Consider the following 11223-nt stretch of genomic DNA (forward strand, 5'->3'; position numbering starts at 1 on the left):
AATCAGAATTAGGTTTAATATCACCGGCGTATGTTGTGAAATTTGTTGTTGAATTAAATATTTAGTGCAAAAAAGGAAAACAAAGTGAGACGGTATTCATGGGTTCAATGTCCATTCAAAAATCAGATGGCAGAGGGGACGAAGCTGTTCCCAAATCCTTGAGTATGCCTTTGGGCTCCATATATGTGATTCTGATTCTGAATCCCTTGTAAAAACTGGCTGACAAGACTTCCATGGTAAAATAGAACTGAAAAAGTGGGATCCTTAAAAAGAATCCTACTAAAGTGCATTAGGCCAATCTCATCACCTCTGGAGATCTCCCATCCACTGCCACCAACCTCATTGTTCTCTTACCCTGCACTGCTTGTTTCTACCTTCTATCCAGGATCCACTGAACTGACTGTCCAAGTAGGCCCATTGTTCCTGCCTATTCCTCACCCACTGAACTTGTGTTCGCTTACCTTGACTCCATTTTGTCCCCTTTGGGTCAATCCTCCCCACTTACATCCGTGACACTTCAGACAATCTCATTCTCTTCAACCACTTTCAGTTCCCTGGTCCTCATCACTTCATTTTCGCTATGGATGTCAACTTTCTTATTTTGACTTCTACTGCTCCCTTTCCAGTCCTGATGAAGGAGTCGCAGCCCGAAACGTCAACTGTTTATTCCCTTCCATAGCTGCTGCCCGGCCTGCTGAATTCCTCCAGCATTTTGTGTGTGTTGTTCCATAGTAAAATGACTATATAATTTACAACTGTACTTCATTGGCTGTAACTAGCTTTGCGATAGCAATCCTGCAAATGTCTGCAGTGGTGTATTTCTATTTTCCTCCTGCAACCTCTAGCCATTGGGGATCTGAGAAGACCTTGATAAAAAGGAGAAACGTTCTGCTGCCAGGCCCCTTTAAGAGCGCAAAACATTGTACACACATTGGAAGACCTTTAAAATCATCTATGTAGCCAAGCTGCCTAAAGGCATGAAAGGTACCTCCCAGACCTGCAGCTGAGGGTTTCTTGAATTACATCTGGGAAGTGGCTATTTCCGATTTTTTGCCAACAATGATTAGTAGAAGGGTTGATAAACCAGCAGCAAGAAAGGTAAGTGCAAGATCATGGGCAGGATCTTATGAATGTTAACAAATCCCTCCTTCAATTCCAATGGGTGTAGTGGGCCCTCAAGTCAGGTCACAGCTGAACAGTTCACATTTACAGCAGCAATTCCACAGCTGTTTTATTTAACTTTATAAGCACAAGAGATTCGGCAGATGCTGGAAATCTTGAGCAACAACACACACAAAATGCTTGAGGAACTCGGCAAGTCTCCAAGACTCCTGATAGAACACAGAACTGCACAACACAGTACAGGCCCTTTGGCCCACATTGTTGTACCAGCATTTTAACCTACTTTAAGATCAATCTAACCCTGTGGTGCCCAACCTGCTTAATACTTGATGGTATTGGTCCATGGCATAAAAAGGTTGGAGACCCTGATAAGCCTTTGCTCCTACATAGCCCTACAATTTTCTATCCTTTGTATGTCTATCTAAGAGTGTCTTAAATGTCCCTAATGTATCTGCCTGTACCACCACCCCTGCAGCACGTTTCATGCACCCACCACTCTCTCGGTAAAAATGAACCCTGACATTCCCAGTATACAGCCCTCCAATCTCCTTAAAATTACTCCCCATTGTATTAGCCATCAAACTATGGTGGCATTGATCTGACCTTGCAGAAAAGTGTGCAAATTCCACCCTATACTTTACTCCAGTAACATTTGGAGTGAACTGTTATCATTTCTGCCCTGGGAAAAGTCTCTGAAGAAGGGTCTCGGTCCAAAACGTCGGCTGTTTATTCCTCTCCATAGATGCCGACTGATCTGCTGAGTCCCTCCAGCATTTTGTGGGTGTTACTTTACTTTATGCCTCTCTGCCTCCCTGTTTACAACTCTGAATGGGTCAAGATCAAACTGCAATTTATCTGGGGCTCGTGATAGTTGTGGGGTACCAGGGAGAGGGTCCGAGGGAGATGGAGTGGAGATCGGACACATTACTCAGCCAAGCTGCAGATACTGAGCTCCATTTGGCCCCGATGATGGGACCTCACCCATTTTGGTCTTGGTCTAATCCAACACCAGGCGTCGACAGGCAGTCTGGCCATCTGTTGGGTGGGAATAGCAGCAGCACTGAAGGTGGGCGGGGTGGCTGTAGTGCATCCCACGGTGATGCACTGCAGACATCGATCCTGGGCTGTGATAGGGATTCAGGAGTTATGGAACCACGTGGATATTAGTCTAAATGAGAGCCAGTCTTCAGAAAATAAAACCTGTTCACAATTTGGAGTGGCACAGTAGTGAGCAGTTAGTGTAAAACTATTACAGCACCAGCGACCCGGGTTCAATTCCCACTGCTGTCGGTAAAGAGCTTGTACATTCTCCCCATGGCCACAGGAGCCCGAGTTTCCTCCCACATTCCAAAGATGTACAGGTTAGTAGGTTAATTAATCACATAGGTGTAATGGACAGCAAGGGCTCGTAGGGCCAGGGCGGCCTGTTACTGTGCTATATCTCTGAATAAAATAAATAAATTAACTTCCGGTGATACTCTATGGCTAGTGAAACATTCTGATTCTGTCACATTGAAACTATGCAGGGGAAGACAATAGATGAATGTTCACATTAATTGGTAGCCGTTGAAAACTTCAGGATGAGATCGGAGAAGGCAATAGGTGACCATAAATATCAATTTCTCCTTCTGGTAAAAAAAAAAGTCTCCCCTCTTCTAACCCCCACTCTGGCCTCTTACCTCTTCTCACCTGCCTACCACTTCTTATCACCTCCCCTTGGTGCCCCTCCCATGGTCAGCTCTCCTCTCCAATCAGATTCCTTCCTCTCCCTTTCTCAGCCACCTGGCTTTGCCTATCACCTTCCAGTTATCCTTTTTCCCTTCCCCGTCTTTAATATTCTGGCATCTTCCCCCTTCCTTTCCAGTCCTGAAAAGGAGTCTCAGCCCAAAACCTTGACTGATTATTACTTTCCATTGATGCTGCCTGACTTGCTGTTCCTCCAGCATTTTTTGCACGTTGGTCTGAATTTCCAGCATCTGCTGAATCTCTTGAGTTTATTATTAGGTGACCATTTCCTGTGTTAGCACATTATTGAGTCTATAGACCATGAGACTATAAGATATAGGAGCATAATTAGGCTGTTTGGCTAATCGAGTCTGTTCCAGCCCCAGTCTCCTGCCTTCTCCCTGTATCCTTTCATGCCCTGACTAATCAAGAACCTATTAACCTCTGCTTTAAATATATCCAATGGCTTGGCCTCCACTGCTACACATGGCAACAAATTCCACAGATTCACCACACCCTGGCTAAAGAAATTCCTCCTCATCTCCATTCTAAATGGACTTACCTCTATTCTGAGGCTATGCCCTCTAGTTCTAGACTCCCCACCATACGAAACACCCCCTCCACATCCAGTCTATCGAGGCCTTTCAATGAGGTCACCCAGTGAGTGCAGGCTCAAAGTCGTCAATCAATCCTCATATGGTAACCCTTTCATTCCCAGAATCATTCTCCTCCTCTGAACATCCTCCAACGTCAGCACATCCTTCCTTAGAAAAGGGGCCCAAAACTGTTCCCATTACTCCAAAGTTAGACCTGAGAAGTGTATCCCTGTCTCTTAGTGTGCAGTTCAGGACAGGATCTGTTTACTCACTTAACATTTTGGTTAGTTGTATATTCAGGAAGCCGTGTCTCAACACTGTTACAGGAAGGGAATACTTTGAGTGTCTAAAGTTTGTGCCACCCCCCCCCCCACCCCAACCTTCTTATTCTGGTTTCTGCCTCGTTCCTTTCCAGTCCTGATGAAGGGTCCTGGCCTGAAATGGCAGTTCTTTATTCACTTCCATAGATGCTGCCTCACCTTGCTGAGATCCTCCAGCATTTTGTGTGTTTTTCTGTGGTTTATGCTTAGAAGCTTTCATAACAGACACCAGAATTAAATATCCAGAGGTACTGCTTGGGGGACATACCTAACAGTACGTGGGGCGGCACAGACGAGTAACGGTTAGCGCAATTGTTCTACAGCGGCAGCAGTCACCGATGGGGTTTGAATCTCGCCTCTGTGTGTCCGTGTGTTCCTCCCGTGACCGCGTGACTTTTCTGCGGGTGCTCTGGTTTCCTGCCACATTCTGAAGACGTACGTGTGAGGCTTATTGCCAGCATGCTGTGTTAGCACTCGACACTTACGGGCTGCCCCCAGCACGTCCTTTGACTCTGTATGTTCCGATGTTTTGATGTAAATGTGACAAATAAAGTGCATCTTTAAAGATCACTTTATCTTTACTGCCATTGCAAACATGACATTCTGTTGTAGTCAAGATGTTAAGACCAAGCAGGTGAACTTAACCATTGAAATGCTGCAAAGTATGAAACACTGTGACAGGAGAGTGAGCATCTCTCAGACCTTCTCCTCTGAAGGTCTGCTGTGTGACGTCTATACTTCCCAGGCAGAGCTTCCATTTGACTCAGTTTAGTTAGTCCCAACAATGGGTATAAAGCATTTCATGAACGGAGGGTCAGAAGGGGAATGGGATCCGACTCGATTGGCTACAGGGAGAACGGAGACATGGCGGCTGGTCGCAGGAGGTCAGCGGCCATAATGAGGAGATGGAAATCCACCCTATGATGGCTTCTGCTCCTCTTGACTTGACCTTACCTCCTCTGTGCAACATCCACCAAGTCCTCAGGAGGCGGACTTTGATCCATTTGAGTGGTGTCGCAATAATAACCTTGCATTCTATGTCAGCAAGACAAAGGAATTGATTCTGGACTCGAGGGAGGAAAGGTCAGGAGAGGACCCACTAGTCCTCATTGGAAAGGATGAGCAGCTTCAAGTTCCTGGGCGAGAATATCTCAGACAATCCTGAGCCCACACATTGAATCCATCACAAAGAAGGCATGCCAGTAGTTATATTTCATTAGGAGTCTAAGGAGATTTTGTGTGTCACTCTTATCACGTGAACAAAGTCACTGGAGAGAAGTACTGGCAGATAGTCTCTTTATTCGACTAAGTGGGCACAGCAGGCATCATAATTGAGACTCTCTGGGAGGAAAGAGGTCTGCTCGATCCAGCGCTCGTCCAATGCATTTTAGGAGCTAAAGATCAAAGGGCAATTCCATATTTACAACGCATCCTCAATGCTTCCTTTGAAACACACACATACTTCAAACTTACCGCTTTGCACCCACACCAGACACCCAAATGCATTTTAATCAGCATTGTCTGATCTTCCCTTTAACTGTGGTTCATAACTTTTAGAAACCCATTGTTCAAAACTGCATTTTAAATTTAATCTACTGTCTATACTCATATTTGAAGACTGGTGGCTGAAATCAGTTACTGAAGTTGTTTATTATATACGCTAGCCCTAAAAACCCTCTAAGAGTCACCAAAGACTCTAGCAAATTTCTACTGATATACTATGGGGATCATTCTGATTGGTTGCATCAATGCCCGAATATGGGGGCTTCAATGTGCGAGATCGAAAGAGGCTGCAGAGCGCTGTACACTCAGCCATCATGGCCCTCCACACCATCAAAGACATCTTCAAAATGTAATGCAGCAAAAGGCAGCATCTATCATTAAAGCTCCTCACCACCTAGGACATGACCTCTTCTCATTACTACCATCAGAGCAGAGGTACAGGAGCCTGAAGTCCACACTCAATGTTTTAGCAAAAGTTTCTCCCCTCCACCATCAGATTTCTGTTTGGTCCTAGAATACTACCTCACTATTCATCTTTTATGCTATTAATTTCCTTATTTTTATTTATCTTGCAGTGTCCTGCTGCCACAAAACAAATTTCATGCCACGTGATAGTGACAATGAAGCTGATTTTGATTCAATTGTGAAGCTCGCGGGATTTATTTAAATTGATGAACTTTGCCACCTCTCCCGTGGCCTCAGAACAGATCACCATGAAATGGCAACCAGATGTGTCCAGGGTTAGGGGCAATCCCATCAACTCACTCTCGCCTGCCTTGGGAGACAAACGCCGAGGCCAAAGACATTGTGGTATAGCTAACAACAACTGTGATCATTTGAGGTACATTCAAATCCGGTATGGAGGAGCCAGTGCACAGGATTGGAAAAAGCTGCAGCAAGTTGTGAACTCACTCAGCTCCATCGTGGGCAGCTCCAGCATCCAGAACATCTTCAAAAGGCAATGCCTTAAAAAGATGGTGTCTGTCATTAAGCGCCCCCATCTCCCACGACATGACCTCTTCTCATTGCTATCACCAAGGAGGAGGTATAGGAGCCTGAAGACACACTCTATGTTTTAGGAACAGCTTCTTCCCCTCTGCAATCAAATTTCTTAATGGACTATTAACTACTACCATACCATTGCTGCACTACTTACTTAATTTAAATTAAATATCTATTAATTTGTAAATAAACACACACACACACACACACACACATATATATATATATATATATATTCTTTTGTGAATTATAGTTTTTTAATTTTGTATTACACTTACTGTTGCCACAAAAAACATATTTCACAACATAAGTCATTGATATTCAACCTGATTCTGATTTGGTTATTTTTGAACATTTGCTGGCTCTCACTGTTCCCTCTCATTATTTACAGAAACGCTGGATGATAACACGAGATGTTTTCACACATGGGTCCAGAGGTCAGGTCTACGCAGAAAGCATTCGAGAATGCGTTTGAGAAACCTGAACGAGTTTAAGATAGTGATAGGAACGCTGTCACTGCTAAAACAATAAACAGATGAACAATGAATCCAGTGTGTGAGTAACACCACTGATGAGATGCAGCTGGAGTATGCATAACATAAATAAAATCATTCACTCGTGTCAGGTCGGTATTCCTGACAGCGGGAGAAATGTGCTGAGCTGGTGTGTGGATTACAATCAGTTCTTCCTGAAATGGTGACCAAACAATATATAGAATAAATACAAGAGATTCTTCATTTGCTGGAAATTCAGAGTAACAGACAAAATGCTGAAGGAACCCACCCTTTTTCCGTTCCCCATTCTGGCTTCTCTCTTACCCCTTCTCTTCTCCTCACCTGCCGATCACCTTCCTCTGGCACGCCTCCTCCTTCCTTTTCTCCCATGGTCCACTCTTGTCTCCAATCAGATTCCTTCTTCTTCAGCCCGTTACCTTTTCCACCTATCACCTCTCAGTTTCTCACTTCATTCTCCCTCCCCCACCCACACACCTACCCCCTCACGTGACTTCACCTATCACCTTCCAGCTTGTACTCCTTCCCCTCCCTCCAGCTTCTTATTCTAGCTAATTGCCCCTTCCTTTCCAGTCCTGATGAAGTGCCATGGCCCAAACATACGGACTCTTTATTCCTTTCCATAGATACTGCCTGACCTGCCGAATTCCTCAAGCATTTTTTGTGAGTTGGCACAGATAGAATATGAGGTTATTTGGTATCGCTGTTAGAAACTGCTGCACCGTTTGCATCCCTCATGCTCCCCCATTTGTCTGCATTTATTTTCACTTCCATCCATTTCCCTGGTTTTATAGGACGCAGTGGAATGTGAAAAGGAGACATCAGAAAAAACTGGAATTTCTCAATAGCAATGATTCAGGCTCTTTAAAGAGAAACATTTAGGATTATTCGTCACATGTACATTAAAATAAATGTATTCTATGTCAAATAAAGTCAGCGAGGGCTGTTCATGTCAGCCTGCAAGCGCTGACTTGCTATGAGCAACAAGATTGAATGTTCACAACTCACTAACTCTAACCCGTAGGTCTTTGGAATGTGGAAGGAAACCCACAGGGAGAACATACTAATTCCTGATAGGCAGCGTTGGAAATTGAACCCCAATTTTACAGCTGGCAGGCTGTAAACGATTATGCTAACCACTACGCTACTGTGCTGCCTATTTTTACTGGGCACTGATGACTGGATAAATGGGCTTGTTTCACTCGTGCTGTTTAGTTATGTACTATGAAGTTTGTGTAATTGCTTGGGTACTCAAATCAATTATGTTTTTAAAAGGTGTGTTTAGCTTTGAGGATTACCTAGACTGTCACACTCACATTTATATATCACAAATTAGGTTATATTTAACTTCTACTCAGCAGTTCAGTCGGTCAGTCGTGCCTGTTACACACCCAGCGTTTAGGGCAGCAATGAAGGTCCTTCATCTCTGCCTGTCCTTGGCCAGCTTCTCTATTGTGCCCCAGGTGTGGTTCAGGGTCCTCATTTCTGCCTCTGTGGTACAGGGCCAGGTTGTCTTTGGTCTCCCGCGTTTCCGCCGCCCTTCAGGGGTCCAGTGAAGTGCCGTCTTGAAGATGGAGCTGGCCTCTCCTCTCATCACGTGCCCAGTCCGTATCCGTTTCCTCATGATGACTGTGGCCTTGTGCTCTTGATGACACTAAAGGAGTAGGGCATGGCTGGAGATCTTCCTTGTCCAGAAAATATAGGGATCTTCTAGATGTTCATGGTGAGGAATGACAACAGCCTGGCAAGGTCATTCGCTGCCAAGCGCCATCATTCTGACCCATGCAAGAGTGTGGACAGAACACAGCTCTGGTACAGCTTCACCTTGGTGTGGACCCTGTACTTGGTTGATCTCCATATGTTGCTGACTGATCTGAAGATGATTCCAGCTTGCTGAGTCCGCGAGGTGAATCCGTCCGAGCTGGATAAGTTGACACCATATGCCTTGACGGGAGGAGGAGACGGTACATGGAGGGTTATGGTCTCAGTCTTTCTATGGCTGACTCTGAGTACATTTGCTAACCTTAAAAACGTTATAAAAGACAACCAAAGGAAATGTAAGGATTATCTTTATTGTCGCTTGTAAAGCAAAACATACAGTGAAATGCGTTGTTTTGTGACGACCAGCAAAGTCAGAGATGTACTGAGGGCACCAGCAATTTTGCTATGCTTCTGCTGCATGTAGCAGGCCCAAAACTTACCCTAATTTGTATGTTCTTGGAACGTGGGAGGTAACCAGAGCACCCAGAGGAAACACCGGCGAGTATGTACAAACTCCCTACAAACAACATCAGCAATAGTACCCCAATCTCAAGTGGCACAGAGCCCGGCGGTTAGCACGACGCTATTACAGCTCGGAGTATCGGAGTTCAGAGTTCAATTCTGCCACCATCTTTAAGGGTTTGTATGTTCTCCCTGTAACCATGTGGATTTTCTCTGGGTGTTCCAGTTTCCTCCAACAGTCCAAAGCTGCGGTTAGTAGACTAATAGGTCATTGTAAATTGTCGTCTCATTGCGCTAGAGAGGTGGGTTACTGGATAGCACAGCTCAAAGGGCCAGGAGGGCCTGTTCTGCAAACAAATAAAAAAATCCAATAGAATTTCAAAGGTTCATTTTTACATAAACAAAGACTGACAAATAACCAATGTGCAAAATAAACAAATAATACTGAGAATTGAAGCAACAGGGCCCGGGTCCTAGAGTGAGGAACGATCCAACGTTTGAATGATTTAAGCACCAGGCCGGGTGTCGGGCTCAGAGGTGAGGGTTGGTCTGGTTCTGATCGCGGCTCTGCGACATTTAATCGGCTTTGCGCTGAACTGAGGCTGGGGCCTGCTCCCGCTTCTCCGGACTCACTTTTGTTCTGAATGCTATTTGTTTACTTTTATTGTTTGCATGATTTTTTCCCCCTCTCTGCACATTAGGTGTTCGAAAGCCTTCTTATTTATTTATGGGTTCTTTTGGGTTTCTTTGTTTTGTGGCTGTCCGTAAGGAGACGAATCTCAAGGTTGTATATAGTATACATACTTTAATAATAAATGTACTTTGAACTTTGAAATCTTGAAAAGTCTTACTGTAAATGTGGATATGCAGAGAAAGCTGTCATCTTAACTTGTTAAATCAGATGATACAATCAGAAACAGACAATGTAATTCATTCTTAAATGAATTTGTCATATTGTGTACATAAATAAAGGATATGCAGACACTATATTCTAAATTATGTAGACTACCTACTGTTTCAAGCCTGTTACTGATGCAATGGCATAAATTTCATTTCTATAAAAGAAGCTATAGTCAGGTGCAGAGCTGAATTATTTGTCCATAATTTAGTGTGACAGGGTATCTAACAATGCTTGCGATGACTTATACTTGACATTGCGCACATGAATTTTTAACAGGCTGCTGAGAGTATGAACTGCTACTGTCTCACTGACGGAGATAAGGCATACGAGGTTCTGAATACATTGGACAAACTACTATGCCTCAATTTAACCATGAGGTTTACTCATCTCTGCACAGATCTGAGGCTGTGGCCTGCAACTGACAGGCTTTGGTAGATTTACTTTCGTGAACTTCAGTTCTGAACACTAGTTGCTTAATTTTATTACTCTGCACGTTGTTGGTTCAGCGGCCTTCTTTTGTTTTGATTGATTCTATTGAGCTTCTTTGTTTTGTGATGCCTGTAAGGAGATGAATCTCAAGGAGAATCAGATCAAGATCAGGTTCATCATCACCAGCATGTGTCATGGAATTTGATAATTTAGCTGCAGCAGTTCAATGCAATACATAATCTAGAAGAAAAATAAATAAATCTATCGCAGTATATGTATATCGTATAGATTAAAAATCGTGGTTCAATGTCCATTTAGGAATCGGATGGCAGAGAGGAAGAAGCTGTTCCCGAATCACTGAGTGTGTGCCTTCAGGCTTCTGTATCTCCTACCTGATGGTAACAGTGAGGAAAGGGCATATCCAGGTCCCTAATAATGGACGCTACCTTTCTGAGACACTGCTCCCTGAAGATGTCCTGGGTACTTTGTAGGTTAGTACCCAAGATGGAGCTGACTAGATTTACAACCCCCTGCAGTTTCTTTCAGTCCTGTGCAGTAGCCTACCACCCCCCACCCCACCCCACCCCATACCAGACAGTGATGCAGCCCGTCAGAATGCTCTCCATGGTACATCTATAGAAGTTTTTGAATGTTTTGATTGACATACCAAATCTCTTCAAACTCCTAATGAACTATAGTCACCGTCTTGCCTCCTTTGTATAAAGTATACATACTTAGATAATAAATGTACTTTGAAATTCAAACCAATCAGATTGAAGAGCTTTGGAGTTTAACAGCTTAATATAAAACCGCATGGGTTTCCATCCGGTGCTCCGGTTTCCACCTATGTTACAAAGATATACTGGTAATTATAGTCATTGGTCACATGG

This window comes from Hemitrygon akajei, chromosome 20 (genome assembly GCF_048418815.1).
Source record: "Hemitrygon akajei chromosome 20, sHemAka1.3, whole genome shotgun sequence".
Taxonomy (NCBI): Eukaryota; Metazoa; Chordata; class Chondrichthyes; order Myliobatiformes; family Dasyatidae; genus Hemitrygon; species Hemitrygon akajei.